Genomic DNA, 23,557 nt, shown 5'->3' on the forward strand with positions numbered 1-23,557 from the left:
TGATGGCATATAGAAGGTGAATCGCTTCTGTAGATAGGAAGGTCCCAAGCCATTCAAAGCACGATGGGCTAGGACCAGCTATTTAAACTTCACCCGTTCAGTGATGGGAAGCCAATGAAGGGAACACAGGTGATGACGCACGCTATGTCAGGCGGAGATGCCCAGAAGAAGTTTAGCTGCCGTATTCTGGACCACCTGCAACTTTTTTATCAGGTAGCCAAGAATGACAATGTAGATGTCATTGGCATAATCTAGCTGGGACAGGCTGAAAGCACATGCAACCGTTTCTCTTGCTGCTTGGGGCAGGAGAGGAAAAAACTTTCTTAAAGTCTTGAGGAGACCAAAACAATTGCTGGCCAACTTCTTGATGTGAAATGAGAAGGAGAGACTCTAGTCAAACCATACCCCCAAGTTCTTGGCCTGCTTCCTTACAGAGGTAGGCAGGGGGAACTCAGGTGGCCAGAGAATTTCCCGGATAAAGGGAGGGAATTTTCCAAATAGGAGAATCTCTGACTTCTCCCCGTTACATTTTAAGTGTGCAGCTGCTAACCATTTAAAGATGGAGGAGAGACAGTGATGAGCCAAGGAGACAGAATTGTTGTCATTGTCCCAAGTAAAGAGCAACTGGGTGCTATCGGCGTAGGCCACCACCTTAGATCGCAGGCTCTCGTCCAGATAAAGCAAGGGTGTCACATATATGTTAAATAGGAAGGGGCTTAGGGAGGACCCCTGAGGAACTCCCATATTCTAAGACTGTAGATTAGAGGAGGACGGAGGCATCCAAACCTGCTTTGCCCGACCCTCTAGAAAGGACCTAATCTAGATCCAGGCAGTGCCCGATGCACATATCCTGGCAAGACGTGAGAGGAGAAGAGAGCATGGGACCATGTCGAATGCCGCTGAGAGGTTAAGCAGAATCAATGCTGCCCACCCGCCGGAATCCAAACACTCCCGGATTGCCTCCACAACCTCCACCAGCACCGATTCAGTGCTGTGAGCGACACAGAACCCTGACTGTGAGGGATGACAATCTTCTCACACACCTTGGCCAAGAGAAATAGAGAATAGAGAAATTGGCCTGTAGTTCCCTGGACTGCAAGGGTCTAATGTCGGCTTTTTTTATAAGTGGCAAAATCTTGGCCTGTTTCCAGGGCGCTGGGACACTGGCTAAATGGAGGGACAAATTAATAATACTATGCACCTCTGAATTAATCGTCTCAGCTGCTGCTGCTAGCAGTCCAGCAGGACAGGGATCAGAAGGAGAGCCAGACTTTAAACTCTTCAGAATTTTAAGCGAGTCAGCCAAGTCCACCGGCCTAAAAGTGTCTAGAAGATGTTAGGCGCCCACCAGTGGAGGCTATGTCGATGCCTCGATCTCACTGTCACCTGGTAAAAAGGCTGCCTGGATTGTGCGGATTTTGTCCATAAAAAAAGTCAAAAGAGTCTCACACCAAGCGACTGACGATGTAGATGCACTAGCTTGGGCTGAAGGCGATGTAAAGCCGCCATACGTGTGGCAGGATATGCTCAGGAGTGAGTCCCTTGCTCACTTTGCCACTGGATTCAAGCAAGCCGGGCTGAAGACGGCTGGAATGCCAGAAACCGGTCCTTGGAAGCTTGTTTCCGGTCCAGGGAAGACATGGCTTGGCAGTTCAGGCTGGACTGTTCCCATGAGGCACAGGGTCAGACGGATTTGCATATAGCCATGTCTGAACTGGGGTGGCAGAGTGGGCTAAAGAACGGTGTTGGATTAAACCCGGATCTTTTGACTGGGTGTGAGGGTTTGATTGATTCAGACGCTCCGTCCATCACCACCCCCTTTTGTACCGCTTTTTGGCCGCCATAAGTGTGGCAGGGTATCCTCAGACGTGAGTCCCTTGCTCACTTTGCCACTGGATTCAAGCAAGCCGGGCTGAAGACGGCTGGAATGCCAGAAACTGGTCCTCGGAAGCTTGTTTCCGGTCCAGGGAAGACATGGCTTGGCAGTTCGGGCTGGACTGTTCCCATGAGGCACAGGGTCAGACTGATTTGCATATAGCCATGTCTGAACTGGGGTGGCAGAGTGGGCTAAAGAACGGTGTTGCATCAAACCCAGATCTTTTGACTGGGTGTGAGGGTTTGATTGATTCAGATGCTTCGTCCATCACCACCTCCTTTTGTACCGCTTTTGGCCACCATAAGTGTGGCAGGGTATGCTCAGACGTGAGTCCCTTGCTCACTTTGCCACTGGATTCAAGCAAGCCGGGCTGAAGACGGCTGGAATGCCAGAAACCGGTCCTTGGAAGCTTGTTTCCGGTCCAGGGAAGACATGGCTTGGCAGTTCGGGCTGGACTGTTCCCATGAGGCACAGGGTCAGACGGATTTGCATATAGCCATGTCTGAACTGGGGTGGCAGAGTGGGCTAAAGAACGGTGTTGGATTAAACCCAGATCTTTTGACTGGGTGTGAGGGTTTGATTGATTCAGGCGCTCCGTCCATCACCACCCCCTTTTGTACCGCTTTTGGCCGCCATAAGTGTGGCAGGGTATCCTCAGACGTGAGTCCCTTGCTCATGTTGCCACTGGATTCAAGCAAGCCGGGCTGAAGACGGCTGGAATGCCAGAAACTGGTCCTTGGAAGCTTGTTTCCGGTCCAGGGAAGACATGGCTTGGCAGTTCGGGCTGGACTGTTCCCATGAGGCACAGGGTCAGACTGATTTGCAGATAGCCATGTCTGAACTGGGGTGGCAGAGTGGGCTAAAGAACGGTGTTGGATTAAACCCAGAACTTTTGACTGGGTGTGAGGGTTTGATTGATTCAGATGCTCCGTCCATCACCACCCCCTTTTGTACCGCTTTTGGCCGCCATAAGTGTGGCAGGGTATGCTCAGAAGTGAGTCCCTTGCTCACTTTGCCACTGGATTCAAGCAAGCCGGGCTAAAGACGGCTGGAATGCCAGAAACCGGTCCTCGGAAGCTTGTTTCCGGTCCAGGGAAGACATGGCTTGGCAGTTCGGGCTGGACTGTTCCCATGAGGCACAGGGTAAGACTGATTTGCATACAGCCATGTCTGAACTGGGGTGGCAGAGTGGGCTAAAGAACGGTGTTGGATTAAACCCAGATCTTTTGACTGGGTGTGAGGGTTTGATTGATTCAGATGCTCCGTCCATCACCACCTCCTTTTGTACCGCTTTTGGCCGCCATAAGTGTGGCAGGGTATGCTCAGACGTGAGTCCCTTGCTCACTTTGCCACTGGATTCAAGCAAGCCGGGCTGAAGACGGCTGGAATGCCAGAAACCGGTCCTTGGAAGCTTGTTTCCGGTCCAGGGAAGACATGGCTTGGCAGTTCGGGCTGGACTGTTCCCATGAGGCACAGGGTCAGACGGATTTGCATATAGCCATGTCTGAACTGGGGTGGCAGAGTGGGCTAAAGAACGGTGTTGGATTAAACCCAGATCTTTTGACTGGGTGTGAGGGTTTGATTGATTCAGGCGCTCCGTCCATCACCACCCCCTTTTGTACCGCTTTTGGCCGCCATAAGTGTGGCAGGGTATCCTCAGACGTGAGTCCCTTGCTCATGTTGCCACTGGATTCAAGCAAGCCGGGCTGAAGACGGCTGGAATGCCAGAAACTGGTCCTCGGAAGCTTGTTTCCGGTCCAGGGAAGACATGGCTTGGCAGTTCGGGCTGGACTGTTCCCATGAGGCACAGGGTCAGACTGATTTGCAGATAGCCATGTCTGAACTGGGGTGGCAGAGTGGGCTAAAGAACGGTGTTGGATTAAACCCAGAACTTTTGACTGGGTGTGAGGGTTTGATTGATTCAGATGCTCCGTCCATCACCACCCCCTTTTGTACCGCTTTTGGCCGCCATAAGTGTGGCAGGGTATGCTCAGAAGTGAGTCCCTTGCTCACTTTGCCACTGGATTCAAGCAAGCCGGGCTAAAGACGGCTGGAATGCCAGAAACCGGTCCTCGGAAGCTTGTTTCCGGTCCAGGGAAGACATGGCTTGGCAGTTCGGGCTGGACTGTTCCCATGAGGCACAGGGTAAGACTGATTTGCATACAGCCATGTCTGAACTGGGGTGGCAGAGTGGGCTAAAGAACGGTGTTGGATTAAACCCAGATCTTTTGACTGGGTGTGAGGGTTTGATTGATTCAGATGCTCCGTCCATCACCACCTCCTTTTGTACCGCTTTTGGCCGCCATAAGTGTGGCAGGGTATGCTCAGACGTGAGTCCCTTGCTCACTTTGCCACTGGATTCAAGCAAGCCGGGCTGAAGACGGCTGGAACGCCAGAAACCGATCCTCGGAAGCTTGTTTCCGGTCCAGGGAAGACATGGCTTGGCAGTTCGGACTGGACTGTTCCCATGAGGCACAGGTTCAGACTGATTTGCATATAGCCATGTCTGAACTGGGGTGGCAGAGTGGGCTAAAGAACGGTGTTGGATTAAACCCAGATCTTTTGACTGGGTGTGAGGGTTTGATTGATTTAGATGCTCCGTCCATCACCACCCCCTTTTGTACCGCCCTGGGTGCAATGGCATCACCAAAGACCTGTAGAAATGGTCCCACTGGACCAAGGGACCTGTAGATCAGTGAGCCCCTCAGCGTGAAGTGATCCGAGAAGTGAATGCTGAAATCACGGGCTTCACAGCCCCCCAGGAGGTGATGTCTCCTCTCCTTAACTACCACTTATCTTTGTAAAAAATAGCCACTCCCCACCTCCTTTCTGGGTGGTCTGCTCTAGCGATCTTGTAGCCCACTTGAGTAGCAAGGGTAACAATGGTGTCTGATGAAGCATCAAGCCAAAACTCCGTAATAAACAGAAGATTTAAAGATTTGTCATCAAGGAGATCAAAAAAACTCGGAATGTTTCCTGAGTGATCTGACATTGATCATGGCTGCAGCAATGGGGGGAACCCTTGTGTACCCCAGAGAGGGAGAGCTGACTTGGTTAGGGGTTGCAAGACCTAGACCTAATCTTAAGCCACAGGTCAGACACACCTTATTGCTACTAGCCAGAACCTCCCAGTTACCTTGAGAGGGACAGGTGTGGGTGTCAATGGCTCGTAAGGCAACTCTAGTATAACATAATCTACCCTCATCTCCAGATGGCATACCGGCAGCGTGGCTGGCACTGGCCGCTTCCAGGTCGCGTACGGGCGCAGACGGGTTTGCCTTTAGTGTGCGTCGACTGCACGAACGTGCAGTACACATTTTTAATGATTCAGCAGCCACAGATCCTAGAGCGCGCACTTCCCGAAAATGGCGGCTCTAAGTGGCGTGCTGGAGAACCCGGAAATTCCTGCCCAGCCACCACATCAGATTCAAACAGTGATGGGGGAAAGGATTTCGAACACATAAGTAGAGTTTAAAAATGAACATTTTCCTTAAAAAAATATAACAGTTAAAAGTTCCCTTGTTCTCAGCCCAAGGTGGTATTTGGGTTTTCTGTTCAGCAGCTTTTCTTTGGAAAGCCTGCCTCCTTTTGTCAACTAAGTTCAAAAAAACTTTCGCTTCTTCACGTAAAGAACATGTAAAGTTAATCTTGTGTCCTCTTGCTGTATCTAATGTCTTCATTATTGAGAAAAAATCACCCATAAACTGTGCAGCTAGACTACTAAGCACTGGATTCATATTCTTTCGAATAGGAATTTCGGTAAATACTACATCTATGTTTGAATAATAATATAGTAGTTTTCCTGTTCTATAAAATATACTTGACAATATGCTACATGAAATTCCATATGTTAAAGGCAAATGATGGTAGGTGACTCCTTCTGCTACTGAAGCTGATAATTTCATACAAACATAACAATCACTAATCTCCATGGTGTCTACATACTGAAATAATAATTTTGTAAATACATTCAAAGACGTGTCTTCATCTGTTACTGTGTGATGGAAATTTACCTCATCTGTTGCTACTAATTCTACTCTATCTCCTTTCATATTAGCTGTCTTTTCCTCAGTGGCGGCTGCTGCCGGGAATCAACAGTGGGGCGTGGAAGAGTGGAAGGTTAAAAGAAAAATCACTTATCTGCTGGTAGCAGGAAGCACCCAGGCTCCCGTGGGTCTATCTTGTCATGCACATACTCGGGAACCAAAAAATGTTTCCAGGAGTACTGATAGTAACCTGCGACTATGGCAGGCTTCTATTTGTGACCTGAATAATGTCTAAGTCTGCTGCACCCAAGCAAATAAGTAACTCTACGGGTATAGATTTAGTCTTTTTTAAAGAAACAGACCCAAATTGCACCTGCTACCACATGAGGCAATTGTTTGCTTTTGGCCAAGCAGGTCTTCAGTGAATTGCATCCTCGTGGCTGGGTGAAGGCAGGCTTTCAGGGTGGCAAGGCCCCGTGAAACATTCCTTCACTACACCCAGCGCACTGCAAACAGAAGCGAAATGCCAGCAGTTCACGGGGGTAGTTTGGGACTGAGGAGGGTGCCGGCGCGTGTTGACTCTGGTATTTGAAGACTTTCCTCAGAACAATTTTGCGTACACATTGCAAACAGATTTTCCCAAGACAAACACCGGGGCCTTTTTTGGTGAGTAAAAACCCATCAACGACACACAACTCGCATTGAAAAGAAAATACACACACGGTCAGAATCATTTTGTGCATATGACAGACCAGTCGCGGCCGGCATTACGGGCGAGTGGGGGGGGGGTGGAAATGGGGTGGCGGAGAGGATGGGGGGAGGCGGGAGGGGTTTAAGGGAAAAATATAAAAAAGTAAAACTTACCGTCCCCGCGTCCCGCTTAAGTCCCGAGACTCCCGCCGTCCTGCGTTGAAGCTGCAGCGCACCTCATCAGGAAGGCAGCCTGCCTCCCATCCACCAATCACAACGCTGCAATGGCAGCGTTGTGATTGGTGAGGCCGCTGCCCCACACGGGTCATTTTCTCTGTGTATGCTGCAGCATACATAGAGAACAGGAAGAGTGGGTGGTGTTACTCGAGGGCAGGGGGGAGTGGCTTGCCCACTGTTGTACATACTGGCTGCTTGGACGGCCTCAGGCTGCCGAAGCAGTCAGTATGAACAACAGTGGGCAAGCCACTCCCCCCTGCCGTCGAGAAACACTGCCCACTCCCAACCAGGAACTTCAGCTTTCTCGCCGTGCGAGAAGACAGAAAGAAATGGTAGATATTACTATTTATGTTTCTGCCTTCTCGCACGGCGAGAAAGCAGAGGGCCGGTGCCCAAACGCCCCTAAAGAGGAGCCGCCACTGCGTTTCATTAGTGTCTGGGTCATTCTTGTCTGTTATCATAAGATAAGGTACTGTTATTGTTATAAATAGCCATACTATAATTACTAACAAAATACTACATACATAAACTCTACAGCATTTCTCTAAACAATTTCGTTTTGTCTTTCAGTAACCCTGCCTGCAGCCATTTTGACTTAAGAAGATTTCTCTTCTTTTATCTGGCTATGAATCAGAATTTTTAATACTTCAAGGAGGCCTCACTTTTCCTTTGTCAATCTGTTCTGCAATTATTTCTTCATTTGTATCTTCATTTAAATCTAGGTTTTCAAAATCTACTAGTATTATATAGGTCCATTCAGGTCCTTTGAATTTATTGTTCAAGACCTTCAATCTTGGGCTTCTCCTAATGCTTTTAGCAACTGATTGTCCTGAATGAGATCGACTAGTAACTTTGTTCACTTGTTCTGGGATTTCATTCAGTTTTCTCAACAGATATTTTAACTTGTTGATCCCTCCTGGCCAATTATCACATTTTCTGAACCTTTTAACTTGCACTGCACTTTCACCCTCTTTGTCTCTTTCAAGAGCTCTTTTATTCTCATTAAGTTGTGGCACAATCTGATCTTCCCTTCTCTCAGTATTGCTCTCTATCTGTCCTGGTTCAGGTCTTGTTATTGTGGTTTCTTCTACCTGAATGTGTTCTTCTTCCTCTAACTGTTCCTGTCTGGGTCTCTTTTCTGACTGTTCTTTTTCAGCCTGAACTTGTTCTTCATCTCCTAACTGGTCCTGTTCAGGTCTTACTACAATTGGTTCTTTTGCTGCCTGAACGTGTTCTTTTTCACTTGTCTGTTCCTACTCAGGGTTTTCGGTTAGTTGATTTACCTGAGTATGTTCTTCTGTCCTTGTCTGGTCCTACTCAGGGTCTCCAGTAGGTTTGTTCTCTATTTCCTGAGTGTGTTTTTCCACACCTATCTGGTCCTTACTAGCTTCTCGTCTTTCTAATCTTGTTCTGCTTCTTGCTTTAATGACCACCTTAGGTATATCAACCACTGGTATCCAGTCTTCCTGACTTGTGCTCGGTTGTTCTTTATCAGTCTCTTCAGAATCTATTCCTATAGATTCTTCGACTGTACAACCTTCAGCAGCATCAACTGTTCTAGTCAATTGTGGTCTCTTTTCAGCAGGAGCTGGAACCCTTTTCGTGTAACTGGCATGGATCCATTTGGGCAAACCTGCACACTTCACTGCTGTAGTAGTGACCAGTATAACTTGCTGTGGATCATCCCACTTATGTACTAGACATGACTTTCTGGTGTGCTTCTTCAACACCACCCAGTCTCCAGGATTCAAATCACGCGCCTGATGCGGCTGCCTGGCAACTGCATCTTCACCAACCTGGTGAGTGACAGAACGCACTAGGTCAGCCAATCCTTTTGCAATAATCCAATACCTGATCATCAGATATATTCAGCAATTTATGTCCTGGTATATATTCTTGTCTTATTGCCTTTCCCATGAGAATCTCATGGGGACTCAATCCTGTGTTTCGGTCAGGAATACTTCTGAGTCCCATAAAGACAAGAGGTACTGCATTTTCCATGGAGGTGAATGTGCACACTTTTGCCAATCTTTACTTGATTGTGCCAATCAATTGTTCTGCCGCTCCAGAAGCCTCTGGGCGGTATGCACAGTACAGTTTCTGTTCAATTTTAAATGCTTCACTGATTAATCGAATTATTTAATTATTAAAACGAGGTCCTCTATCTGATTCAAAAGTTACTGGAAAACCAAACTGCGGTATTATCTCTCTCAACAATAACTTGCCGACTGTTATGCTGTCATTTCTTCTAGTGGCTTATGCTTCCACCCATCCTGAAAATAAACACACTAAACAAGGACATACTACATTCCCTTGCATGGTGGTAACTCTATAAAATCGAGTTGTAATCTGATGAATGGTCCTTCTGCCTTTCCAATCTTTCCCCAACTGACCATTGTCTTCCTGCCTGGGTTTATCTGATGACATGTTAAACATCTCTGGCAAAGGCTTTCTGCGACTACCCTAAATCTTGGGTTATACCAAGTTTGTCTAAATAGTCTGATCATGGCGTCTCTGCCTGCATGTGTGTCTCCATGGTACATTCTTGCAAACTGAGAAAGTAAACAAGCTGGCATGACTGGTCTTCCATCAGGATACACCCACACATCGTCTTCTGCCCTCCTTCCACAACCTGATTTTATCAATGTTTCCCTTTCACTGTCTTCTACCTCATCCTGCAACTGTCTCACCTCATCCCATGTTTCAAAAGCTGAGGATAGCATAAGTTGGCAGCCGATTACACATATTTCTATTTCTATTTTCCTATTTAATGACATGTTATTTCTGGCACAGTATTGAGCAACCTGGTCAGCTTATCGATTACCAGCCACCACATAGTAATTTCCTGACTGGTGAGGTGCACACTTGACCACGGCTATTTCTTTTGGCAATTGTATTGCTTCCAATAATTCTTTCACAAATTTCCCATTTCGAGTAGGGGACCCTGAGGAAGTCAGAAATCCCCTCTGTATCCATAGCTGGCCAAAGTTGTGCACAACCCCGTAACCATATTGACTATCAGTGAATATGGTTACTTTCCAGTTTTTCCAAATTTTGCATGCTTTAATTAAAGCTATCAATTCGGCTACTTGTAAAGACTTGACTCCCGGTAAACAGGATGCAATGATTCCAGTAATTTTGCAAACAGCATAAGCTGCATTTAGTCCTCCATTCTCAAGTCTTAAGCAAGAACCATCAAAAAATAGTTCATGGTCTGTCTCTTTTAAAGGCTCTTCCTGTATGTCGGGGCGGGGCTTGGTGCATAATTCTGTTACGTCTAAACAATGTTCAGCCTCATCTTTCACTTCCTCACAATGTGAATCTGGCTATAGAGTTGCTGGGTTTACCATGGTACATCTGATCACTATCACATTTTCTGCTCCCAAAATTATTCTTTCATACTAAGTCATCCGACTAGGAGTAGGATACTATGGGGCCCATTAGGATGTCGGGCGGATTGCCCCCGCCAGACTGGCAGTAGCCACCACTGGCCTGGAGGGGGCAATCCGCCCGACATCCGCAAGTGAATTCCCCCCGCCATATTAGTATGGCGGGGGGACCGCGGCGGACGGAAAGACCGTCCGCCGCTTTTCCGCACAGGTCGCCTTGCGGCCGGGGCGGAAAAGGATTAATATGGTGGTGGTGTCTAATAGACACCGCCAGCCATATTAGTATGGGCCAAAAGAGATGCCTTTCCGTGGTGGCGATGCGGTCTTCACTCTGGGGGTCCCCTGCAGGCCCCCAGAGTGAAGGAGGGGTGGGGGTGCACACGGGGGGTACCCCTCAGCATTTGCATACACGAAGCAGCAGGCACCACACGGTGCCTGCCGCTTCGTGTATGCAAATGCATGCATACATTTTTAACATTGTGGCAGGCGGTGCAGTGAACACCCCCCGCTAAAATGTTAAAAACGAGGGATGCGCCTGCCACTGTGGTGGGCGCATCCTAATGCATACATCGGGACCCCCGCCCTTAAGGGCGGGTGGTCCCTTTTACCGATGGGATGGCGGGCGGACAAAGTCCGCCCCGCCATCCTAATGGGGGCCTATGTTTGGGTTCTTTTTAATAGAATCTCGACTGAATGTGGAACCTAAACTTTCACTGGATGTCCCATCACTATTTACTCACGTTGTTCTAGGCTCATACAAGTAGCAGCTACTGCCTTTAAGCAGCAAGGTAATGATGAGGCTACAGGATCTAAAGTAGCAGAAAAATATGCAATTGGACGTTTACTTTGACTTTATAGACGCAGTCGGTCTCATCGACGTATGGAGAGCTGGGCACCCGCAGGGCCGACAGTATACTTTCCACTCGGGGGTGTACAATAGTCTTTCAAGAATAGACTATATATTCACGTTAGCAACAGGGTTGGAAAGGATATCAGAGATCCAACATTTACCCCGGGGCATCTCTTACCATTCGCCAGTGCACATTGAATACACATCGCACACTACAACTCAACGTCGACTGTTCCCACTGTACCCAGGACATCTCAAAAACCAAAAGAATAGAAAGGGTCTGCTCACAGCCACAAGGCAATATTTTTCCGAAAAGAAACACCCAGTATCCTCCCCGTTGACGCTGTTTGAGGCATATAAAACGGGTCTACGAGGTCATGCAATCTCACTGGTTGCCGGGCATAAAAAGTCACAAAGACAACAGATCAAAACATTAGAACAGGGGGCAGCCGAGGAGGAGGCGGATCATGCACTAGATATCAATGATGACACAACACATAGGTTACATTTAGCAAATCAGGAATATAGGGCACTCGCACTGGAGGAAGCAAAAGCCAAGCTCACAACCACGCAACATACTGTTTACGAACTGGGCGACAAAGCAGGTAAGCTTCTCGTCTGGCTAGATAAAAAGGACCAAGCTAGCTGCTGGATAGCCCAACTCCAGTTAGAAAATGGGGATGTGACCTCAGACCCTCAACAAATAGTTGACGCATTGACCTCACATTACAGAGCTATATACTCGCCTACAGCTAACAACACAATAGAAGACAATCTAGCCTTCGTGAAAGACATCCATATGCCCGCACTATCCCAGGACGCTGCCCTAGAGCTTGATGCAGATCTGACTCCAGATGAACTCACCTTAGCCATAGGTGCACTACAAAAGGGGAAATCCCTGGGACATAATGGTATCCCGGTGGAAATTTACAAAAGAGCAGCAACCCAATTTACACCGCACCTACTTAACATGTACAAGACAAGTCTAAAATTGGGGGAACTGCCTAGAGATCAGCGCCTAGCAACAATAGTAGGGATTCATAACCCGGGCAAGCCACCGCAGGAATGTATGTCTTATAGGCCTATATCCCTAATAAATGCAGAAGCGAAAATACTAGCTAAAACACTGGCCATGGGTTTACAGCCATTTCTTACAACAGTGATTCACCCGGATCAATTGGCTTTATGCCAAACCGTAGCACAGCCCTGAACCTCCGTAGGCTCCCTAGTGTCCTGGCGCGCAGGTCAACTATTGTGGAAGACACAGTTATTCTTTCCCTAGATGCATGCATGGCTTTCGATATGGTTGAATGGCCCTTCCTCTTCTCAGTCCTCCGGTATATGAGCTTTGCCCCAAATTCTGCGAATGGGTGCCCCTGCTGTACAATAAACCCATAGCGCAAGTTGTGGTCAACGCCGCATCTCAACAGAGTTCCCTCTTGGTAAAGGGACGAGACAAGGCTGTCCACTTTCCCCACTCTTATTTGTGATAGTGCTGGAACCACTGGGGATATGGATACGACAGGACCCGTTCATCCGAGGGCTGAAATGGACCATGTGATGGGAGGACCGCATTTCACTATATGCAGACGATGTCTTGCTATATCTGACGTCCCCATTATGCTCTATCAACTGCCTGCTAGTCATATGTGCAGCATATGGAAGGGCCTCAGGCTATACTATAAACTGAGCGAAATCACTTCTCTACATCCTACATGGCCCCCCGCCCAGACTGCCATGTAACTGCGAAATCCAGATTGCAGAAAAGGGATTCAATTATCTCGGCATATATGCTACACCTCAGGCCACGCACTTTACTGAAGAAAACCTTTTGAAGTCCCTAACAAGGTTCCGCAGCGATGTCAAACACTGGCGCTCGTTACTGCTCACTTTACTGGGCAGAGCGGCCCCCTTCAAGATTATGGCACTTCCCATATTCTTATATATCCTGCAGAACACCCCGTTCCTGGTTTGCCCCACCTATTTCACAATGATAAACACTGAGGTGACCAAACTACTATGGGACATGAGGTCTGCCTGTATCGCATGAGGAAACTGATGAAAGGCTGGTACGACGGCGGTATCGCCCTCCCTAATATACAAATGTACTATTGGGCGTCACAGCTCATTGTGATCAAACAATGGCTTCACGCATCGCAGGACAACCCAGCATTCCGTATGGATAGGCATCTCCTAGAAGCCAACGGGATTATGGGATTACTGTATAATAGATCCAGGAAGACAGCTCACACAGGTCCCATGGCACACATAATACATGTCTGGCACGCTGCACAGTGAGTGTTAGGTTGGGAGGGCACGTTCACACAAGCTACACCACTGTGGGACACCCGAGAGTTGGGGAAACTGCAAAACACCAAGGGATTCCAACAATGGGCCCTGATAGGCATCTCCAGGGTGGGGTACCTTTGGAAAAAAGGCGCGGTTGTCCCATTCGCCCAGCTGCAAGACACTTACGGGTTGGCACAGGCAGAAACCTTCAGATATATGCAAGTCAGGCATGCGCTCATTGCAGTAATTCCACCGAACACCCAACTCCCAGAGGCCTCACCACTAGAGGACAGACTTCTAACAGATCACTTAAGCAAAAAGCCATCTCTCTAAAATACCGGAAAATAATCACCAACCAGCCGGACCCTATGACAAACCTTAAGGAGAGGTGGGAGGCGGACGTGGGAGACTTAGATGAGAAGGACTGGTAGGTAGCCCTTGCATCCCAGAGAGAAGTGGCAATACCTTCTACGCTAAAACTAATACAATTGAAAATCTTGCATCGCACCTACTATAAACAAATCCTTCTACATAAGTTAGGCAGGGAGGACACTCCACTCTGCCTCAGACAATGCGGTGCACACAATTTGGGAATGCCCGGCACTTACACTCTATTGGGAGGCCATCATACACATGATTTCACAAGTGACTAGAGTAGAGGTCCCACCGGAACCAAAGAGATGTCTGCTCAACATTTGGGAACCCACGGATCTCAATCACGCAGCTCAAGACTGGGTGGCACTGGGAATGACATTAGCGAAGCGCAATATAGCACAACACTGGGGCTTAAGAATGACTCAGACTCATCGACAGTGGTGTTGTGATATGGACTGCACAATGATAACTGAGAAGTCAGTCTATATCCACCGGGGATGCCCCAAAAAATGGCCCGGGTGTGGGGAGGATGGAACACATTCCGAGATAATATTTGCGAACCCCCTCAAGAGTCATGAGAAGCAGCTGTCGGCAGATAATGACTAACAAACGGAGATGGGGATATCAGGGTCTGTGTCACAGCAGACGACAGATCTGTGGTTACTGAGGGTGAGATGAAACCTATTGATCACTGTAAAAGAGGTATTACGATTACATAATATTTATGTCATATACTGTATGCACTACGGAGTATTCCACTGATATATTGATTGTCTCTCTACACAAAATGTAACATTCATTCATCCCCCACTTAAACACCCCTGTAGGGATTCACCAACTGTGACATAAATCTAAGACCAAACTGAAAAGTAGTGTTAGTATATATTTATTTATAAAATACCAGTGGGGAATGAATGAATGTTAAACTTGATAACGTTGTGAGATGCAAGATATAGGTGTTGTGAATATACATTTGTGAACTTGAGTCCAGGGGAATTCTCTATGCTTTCCTTAGACAAGGCTCAGTCCCCCAGGATCTAGTGAGCCACCTCTATTTTTTGTCTATCTCTACACAAAATGCCAATAAAATGTTTTTAAAAAATAAATAAAATTGAGAGACTTTCTGTATACCCTTGAGAAACGCGGTTTCATTCCAAGATACGATCTTCAAACTTAAACGAGAAAAGATACTGGCTATCTGGATGTAAAAGAATAGAGAAAAAAGGCTTGGTACAGATCAATTGAAGACAGTAAACACCTAGGCTATTGACTGGTCTAACTATTACAATTCATATAAGAATAACATATATATTTTGATCTAAATGTTTAGTACACTGAACACTGTACATTTCATACATCAATGAATTGTAATAGGTTTCTGTTAGACCAGTCTATAGCCTAGGTGTTTACTGTCTTCAATTGTAATTTCCCTGTCCTAGGATTTATCGTGCCTTGCAGGGGGTCCCTCTTTGTCTCAATTGGTAGAGATCAATTACAGTAAACCAGCCTGCATTCCAGGGGATCTAATAGAGAATCACTGCTGGATTTGGCACCATGGGACAGCAAGGCACTACAATTTTATTAATGTTTTGCAAATCCTGCACTATTCTGCACTTTCCACTAGGCTTTTTAAGTCCTATTATAGGCGAATTACAAGGACTCCTCATTATTTCTTTCAAAATGCCTTGCTTAATCATACAATCAATTTCTGAAGGCATTCCTGCTTTTACTTCTGGGCTCATTTTGTATTGTCTGGTGTTGGGGTATACTGCACCCTCTTTCACTGTCACCTTCACTGGGTCTACATTTGCCATTAGTCCTATCTCTTTTCCTGTGAAATCCTATACTTCTGGATTCACAGTTGTTTTGAGCTCTTCTGGTAAATCATCTTTTGTCAACAAAGAATACATTTCTTTGACTTCTGCGCCTTGTTTAGCTAACACAAGCTTTCGGCACCCATGACAAGGAAATTTCTTCTTTGCATCCTCTCTACTCATTCGTCCTATTGATTTACTACTACTCGCCACACTATCACTCTGATTCTGTTCTTTCATCTGACCATCAGTCTGACTAATTAATTTAAGTTCCTGTTGTACTGTAAATTTTACTTGTGCCCACATCATTTTCTCTTTTAACTTCTTAGACCTTGCCTCAATATCATCTCCACAATACTTCGCATACTTCAAAATCTTATCTATCGTCTTGCTCTGTCAGCACACCATGTGCTGTTGAATCATCTGACTAATTTCTGTTTTCAAACTGTACAAAAATCGATACACAAAATGACCCATATCCTTATCCCCATTGTTCTCAAAGCCACTATACTGTTTGAACACCTGCAGCAATCTTTCATATTATGCGTGAACAGACTCATTCGATTCTCGGGTCGTTCTGTCTATTTTTACCCAATCTATTTCATTAGGAGGAATTTTCCTTTTTCAGGAAAGTAATTACTTGGTTATATTTCTTCATCACTTCACTGAAGGTGCTCCTGTTTTAGCATCTCTAGGGTACTCTTCACTTGGTCAATCAATTGTGATCTTACATTCTGTCCATAAATCAGCAGGTACCACTTTATCAAACAGACCATCCAAGTCTTTTAACAAAACCTTCGAAACCTTCACAAACCTCTCAACCTGTTTGTACCATTCAACTGCTTTCTCGCTCAGTTTAGGGAAATTGTTTGTAAATGACAAAATATCTCCACGGAACATGAACATATCCACCGCTAAGTACCTCTCTCATAGGACACAATCTTTCTACTTTTCCTGACTCTTTCAACATATATGCAGTAAATGCCTCCTTTGCCTGTGCTTCCTCCTTCTTCCTTGTCCACCTTGTTCTCCACCTGTCAATGTCTTCCCACTTTTGTAAGATACTCAATAACTCCTTTACCTGCAGCTTCTTTCCAGACACATTTATGTTTTCCAAATCTTTGTCAGTAAAATCCACTCTATATAGTTTCTGTAGTACTTTTGATCTCCCTATCTCAATTCCCATTCCTGAGGAAAGTTCTGTCAATTTCTCGAGAAATAATCTTGCATTCCTAGTTATACGCTTACAAATGAGCAACATCCTTTCCTCATTGTAAGTATTCAATCTTTCTATTCCCACATTTCCAGCTATCATCTCTTCCAATTCTACTTTAATTGTGTAAATATCCAATATTTTAGGGGCTGTACTCTGTTTGTCTATTCCCAGTGCCCATCTCTCTAGATCCTCTGGAGTTACTGCTGTTGCACTTTTGGCTCCAGAAGATGCCACTGATCTTCCTTCTTTTGAACTGCTAGGTGTAGCTCTTTTTGGGGTTTCACTTACTGAGTCTCTTATCGGTAAATCCATTAATGAAATTACTGAATCACACTTAATAGCTTGATCATCTATTATCATAGTTTCTTTTCTGGGGTTGCTTAAGGGAGTTGTTACAACTGTTGGTTTCAGGCAATTGGCTTTGTCTCTAAACAATGGAACAACTGGACCTATGGTTACTGGTATTGTCAAGGCTTCAGGGTTCAAATTCAATTGACCTATCTTCTGTATTAATTCTTCTCTGTTTTATTCAATGCTTCTTTTTCCCTATCTTGAAGTACCCTATTAACATTTGGATCATGTACAATTTGTGGAACCAGGGGTGTTCCTAACACCGGTGCATTTGGGATGATTCTATTTGGTCCTTTTTGGTACGGTGGAAGAATTTTAGTTAAAATATATTCTAATAATTCATCTTCTGATTCACCATATCCTAAAGGGTTCAAGTGTTTCCGTTTTTCTTTACACTTACTCCCTGTTTGTTCTTCAGCCACTAACACTGGGTATAAACCTTCTGATACCATTGATCTTCTCCATTGTTTCATCTGATCTTCACATGATCCATTCATATGTCTTGAATTAAATTCTGTAAATCTTCCTCTTCTACACTTTTCTATCTCAAACAACTCCATTTCCCATTGTTCTAATGCCTCATATTGAGTTAATCCAATAATAGGTCTTGGTTCTAATTCATACATCCACATCCTCAAATTCTGTAAAATTCTTCCATTAAAAGTACCATGCTCTGGAAAAGCTAAAACACCATTGACTTTTGTGTATTCTATCCAATTTTCCATCCATATAAAAGTATGATAACCTCTCTCCATCATTATAAACGAAGCAGGCATTTTAGTTGGTGGAATAGGAAATCCTTCTCTTGTCAAAACAGGCTTATCTTTCTTAAAGAAATTCTTAATTTTCTTTATATGACATTTTCCTCTTTTCTCCATAAATACTGCACACTCGATACATTAAACAATGATCTGCAAACCCTTGTGTTTTTCTGTCAGGGCGATTTACAAAAAAGGCAAATGAGAATTACGCATACAAAATTTCGTTTACCAATCCAAAAACAGCTTTTATTCAATTATCCAATCGAATTGCGGCTCACGCTCGTGATCTGACCAATGCCAGTGTGGCCTTTCTGATGTCGTCAGTTCTGCTCCCTACTACTGACACCTCCTTTACAATTCGTGTCAGTCACACACCCTCTGTTTCAACCAATTCCAGCACGGCACTCTGTGACGTCAGTGCAACTCCAGCAACTGACCCTCCCTTCACAAGGTAATACGAGAACTTATTTCTTTTACTTTAACTAAATTCTGTTAGTAACAACGTTAAAACATTTGCTACTCTGTCTATTCCGCTAAACAAATAATGGATTCCGACTTATTCCGTAGACTCAGAATTGCTCCTCTTACACTGCGAGTAAAACCTCCCATTTACCCTTCACTCAAGCTTGTGAGAACCTGTTACTTCTTAAGTGTTACCCTTTCTAGGTGATATAAGATCAAAGTTTCACCAGCGAACCCCTTTGCTTTCACTCACTCGACTTTTATACAAAACAGTCCCTAATTTAGCATTGCCAGCCCTGCGTAGCTTTTCAATGCTATTCCAACGGACGAGTAACCTCACTGCAGTATGGTTTCTATCACCACACGCTATTCATTCCCCAGGAATTTCCCAGACAATATAAAACAAGACGCTAACTCTTTTAGTTAAACATAAATCAATAATCAAAAATCAATACTTATCACCAAACTAGTCAATAATAACCATAGCTCCGCTACCAGAAAACGGATCCAGCAAGTTACCAGCAACAGATACTCTAATACCATATACTCACCTGGACCCATAAACACACGTACACACTACCTGGTAATAAACCCCTGGGGTCAATTGGTTGTACTTTTTATAATTTCTAGATTAGTCTCTTCTTATTCTCAACTAATCTTTCACTGATTAAAAAGTTGTTTCCTCTGGTCAGTGGACCAAATTAGTTGAACTAGTTGATGGTGAAATGACATAAATATAATCTACTTATATTCATTGAAATATACACAAACTCAGGAAATATTTTGAATCTTTATCTAAATTAATTTAATGTGAACTACTTACAAAGTACAGTACAGTCTCTGTCACTCATAGGAAGGAAGATTGAATTAATCAATCAGGCAAACAATAAATATATATATCATTCTCTGCAATGACGTTGCTCAGAAAGGAGAGGATAGAGAGAAAAGCACATCTGCACCAACAAGAAAATATAGTTACCAAGAATGGTGTGAAAACCAGTCCCCTGGCCAAGGAGCTGGGAAGGGTCTCCGGGAAAGATCAGGAGACAAAGGCTTCAAGACAGGAATCAGGACAGGAGAGATGGCCTCTCTACCACCGACACTTGCGTAGCACCCCTCTCTGACACTCTCTTCCGCAATCTTCTTCTAAGTAAATTAACTGAAGGTAAAGTGGCTCTGCATTCGATTCTTCTTCAGCTTCTCTTGTCACTCCGACAGTATCCCGAGCTTTGTAGCATTCAGCATCAACGTCTCTCCCGGGCAGCATTCCAGTCTCAAGCTCTCTAACTAAGAACTACCTCAAATATACCCTACAATATTCATGTACCTCCCAATAATGTTTCAATATCATGAAACTCCTAACTTTGATTGGACAAGCAAGGGGAGATGATCATCACACCATGCTTATTTTTTCATTTAGTCTTTCAGTCCATTGTTTAAAGATCCCGCCCCTTAATTTTTATTCATAAAATGTAATTCCCATCCGTATTCTCATCATATTAGAAAGAAAAGTATAAAAGTTCATCTGCTCCCATTCGTCTTAGAGGTTCCCAAGCTGGTTCCCAGGTTATGTATCAGGTTCGACCTTGAGCTGCGTTGAAGAGTCTCATCACTTCTTTCAGCTTGGAATTCGGGTGGCTGTCAGACCTTAGACTCATATGAAAGGCCCAAGATACACACTAATAAAAGAATCAAAAAGACATGTTCATTTCGGACATAAATGTTTCACTGAATACCACCTATCTCTACTCTAATCCCATTCATTTATTTATACTTTCCCCGCAATAGCGGTAGTATAATAGCATGTTTTAGTTTTGGCAATGCATATGCTGAGCGTGTGAGTTTCCAGGCAGCCATGTTAATAGCACTTGCGCAAGCGCCAGAAATTCCCTCCAAGCGATAGCTCGCCATACTGCTTAGATGCAGCTGAAGCATGCACAGTACAGTTTTTCTATTAGCGGCCATTTTAGAAATTCATTTGAGTTACTTATTAGTAATACACATAGGCAAGCTTCTCTTTTTTGTATGTATAATGTTGTGCATATTAATTAACAGAATACATGGTTAATACAATATTAGAAGTTAAACGAGAGGATTATCTCCGAGAAAGTCTCTTTTCTACGAGTCGTGGCTAATGCCATTTTTCCCTTGCTCTGTCTCCCTAAACTAGAAGTCTTTTTCTTATGCCACAATACTTAAGTTGGCCGGCAGTGCGGCAGTGCAGCAGGTGCAACAAAGACACTCAACAGGCAAGCCCGTCTGCACCCAACTGCGCTCCATCTACGCTCATTAGCAGCCAGGCTGCTCTGTCTGCCAGTGAGGATATATCTGAGCCTCAGGTAACGGCAGACTCCAACATTATTTACACCAGAACTCAGCTTTATAATATTTGACCAGTGGTGTAACATTAGTCCCCGCAGCCCCCGCTCTCAATACAGTACACTGACTGGGCCTGGCACACCCAGAGGTGAACCGCAGCTTCAGAGGATTGTTCAGGCAGCAGCCAACATCGCGCTGAACACGCTAATTGCTTCCCTGATGGCTTTGAGGACCCAACGCCTCCCACTGCAAACCCAGGTCACAGCCGCTAAAGTCACAAGAATGCCAGGCAGGGGGGCCAAGAAAATGGGCGCAGCCACTGAACTTTCGGGCGGACTTCCTTCCTCCTCCTCCTCGCTGGATGTGGGTAAAGTGATAAGGGGGGAGCTATGAAGGGGCTTCTGATAAGGGAAATGTGAAAGCCAGCAATTGTTATAATGGTACAAAGACTCGACTGGGTAAAACTGGTCAACATGGAGACTTAAGGGGGTATTAAATCCAAACATTAATTTCCTCACTATTCTCTGGGAGTAACAAAGGTCATTCTACGGTCTTAAAAGAACGGAACCTGCACAGGGGTTCTGGGGTAAACACTGCTAGCCTGCAGGTGAAGGGAGGGCCGGATGCCCCCGCTGCGCTACAGAATGAAGCTGAGACTCCACGTATTGCCAAAATACCTCAGAACAAAGTAGTACTTCAAGGTAATGACCCCATCTCACCCCAAAGGTGGGCGAAGAGATATTAAAAGCTGTAGCCTCAACCCCTGCCACGGATCATGAAAGCGTCAGGGGCGACTGCCCTTACGATGAGGGTCTGGACTGTGATATGCCTCTGCAGGCACAGCTGAGGGATATCTACCCTGAAGCCCAGCACACCAACTAACCTGTGACACTTGCCCATCAGGAGACGCATGTTACCGACGCCACGCTGACCACCTTGGAGGCCATACTGGGTCAATGTGGGGCTTTCAAGGAGCTATTCTCAACTAAGTCTCCCGAGATTGGGGAGAAATTCTACTCACTTACGGACGAATCAGATCTTTCTAACCTGGAGGATTTGACATCTTCCCTGAGTGATGACCTAGCTTCATATTCGCCCTCAAGCGATACTCCAGACAAATCAATTTGCCTAACCCAACGTAAAGCCACTGGGAAGGGCCTGCAGGGCAAAAAAAAGAAGAGCAAGAAATGGAGAGCTAGCGGTGAGGTCTCTACTGCCAGTAGTAAAGACGTTTTGACAGGACACTTCAAGTGGGACTACTCCGCTACTCAGTGGGTCTTCTCGGGAGAGGAATGCAAAGTAACCCCAAAAGATCTTAAGGTAGCATTGTGTAGCCGGCTCCAACAACCCACAACAGTGGAGGGATCATTGGCAGTAATCCTTCAGACGATTAAGCAGGTCCAGGAAGAAGCCAGGTGTTCGAGTCGGCAGGCTAGGTTGGCCACAAAGAAATTGCATGGGGCTATCAAAAAGATTTGCTCAGATATCGCGGGTAGAATTAAGATGGTGGAGGAATGGACTGAGCATCTGGAAACAGAAGTTAATACCCTAAAGCTGCAGGAGTCCTCACAAGCTACTATGGTCGATGTCCTCTGGAAGCTTGAGGATCAGGAAAATAGACAGAGACGCAACAATCTCAGAGTTTTGGGAGCCCCCGAGGAAACTGAAGGCTCAGATACTAGAGCTGGCATTATATTTTTGTTGAAGGGCGCCTTTCCGGAAAAAACAAAGTGGGACTAGAAGGCGGAAATCCAACGCGCCAATAGGTTTCCCTTAATGTTAAAGAAACCCTGGCCCAATGAAGTGGAAAGACCCAGGGTGATCCTAGTCTACCTCGGGAACTTCCTGCTACATCAAGAGATATTCGAGCAAGCCACCCCCAACGCAAAAAAAGGACTTTTTGAGGGAGTATCGTTTTTTGTGAAACCAGATTTTGCCCATGCCACAGTAGAGAGGCGCTGACGATTGCGCCAATTGTTTACACCATTTCAGCAGGTCAAGGCTGAGGTATAGCTTCAGAAGCCTGCTCGGCTGAAAGTGATATTCATAGGGCATAGTCGTAGTTTCACATCCAAGATTGTGGCCCAGGAATATCTGAAGGAGATTAGTGGAGGCCCAGCAGCTAGAGTGTATCTTATTTAATCTAATGAGGTATTATAAGGTATTTGCTTCTCGTTGTTTGCACAAATATTTGCTAAAGAGCTTTCACTCTTGGGTAAAAATGTCATCGGAGATTAAAGCCTAGATGAGTCCCTGTGCACATTGACCACAATGGGGTATCTTGGTTAAAACCCCTAAGTTTATTTGTGAGGAGGTCACGGGAGGGGAGCGACAGTGGATGCTTGATTTCACAGGTGTCATTATTCAGGCGTGTAGCCTGATTGTTCAGTTGGTCGGGGGTGGGGACAATGGGTGGGGGGGTTCTGGTGCTGGGTTCCGGTTGGGGGCTACACAGGATGATAAATGGTACAGTACCATAGGAGGAGGAGACGTACGTCAGGGGAAGAGGCCCTTTTGGGGTGACCTGTGTCTAAATAGTAGGCTCAAAGTGCTTAAAAATAATCTAGAATACAGGGGAGATGAGTAAGTTGAGAATTGCCTCAGTACACATCTGCAGACTGAATGCTAAAAAAAAAGCGATCTAAAGTAGCCTTGGAAATACAAGCCCTGCCGGCGGATATAATATGCCTCCCGGAGGCCCACATTGAGGGGGGGCATGTATCACTTTCAGACACACTGGGGTTTAGCCTGGTTGGTGGCACTCTCCATAATTCTCAGACCCGCGGAGTTGCTGTTATGGGCAAAAAGGACCTTATTCAGTGTTTCTCAGATACTTGTACAGATAGATTAGGGAGGTAGGTTATTTCAGAATTCCGCTCTGTGGAGTGTAATTTTACCTTGTGTTCTGTGTATGGGGCAATCCTAGATGATGCTGGCCTGTT

Source organism: Lissotriton vulgaris, chromosome 5 (assembly GCF_964263255.1).
Source record: "Lissotriton vulgaris chromosome 5, aLisVul1.2, whole genome shotgun sequence".
In the NCBI taxonomy this organism is placed as follows: Eukaryota; Metazoa; Chordata; class Amphibia; order Caudata; family Salamandridae; genus Lissotriton; species Lissotriton vulgaris.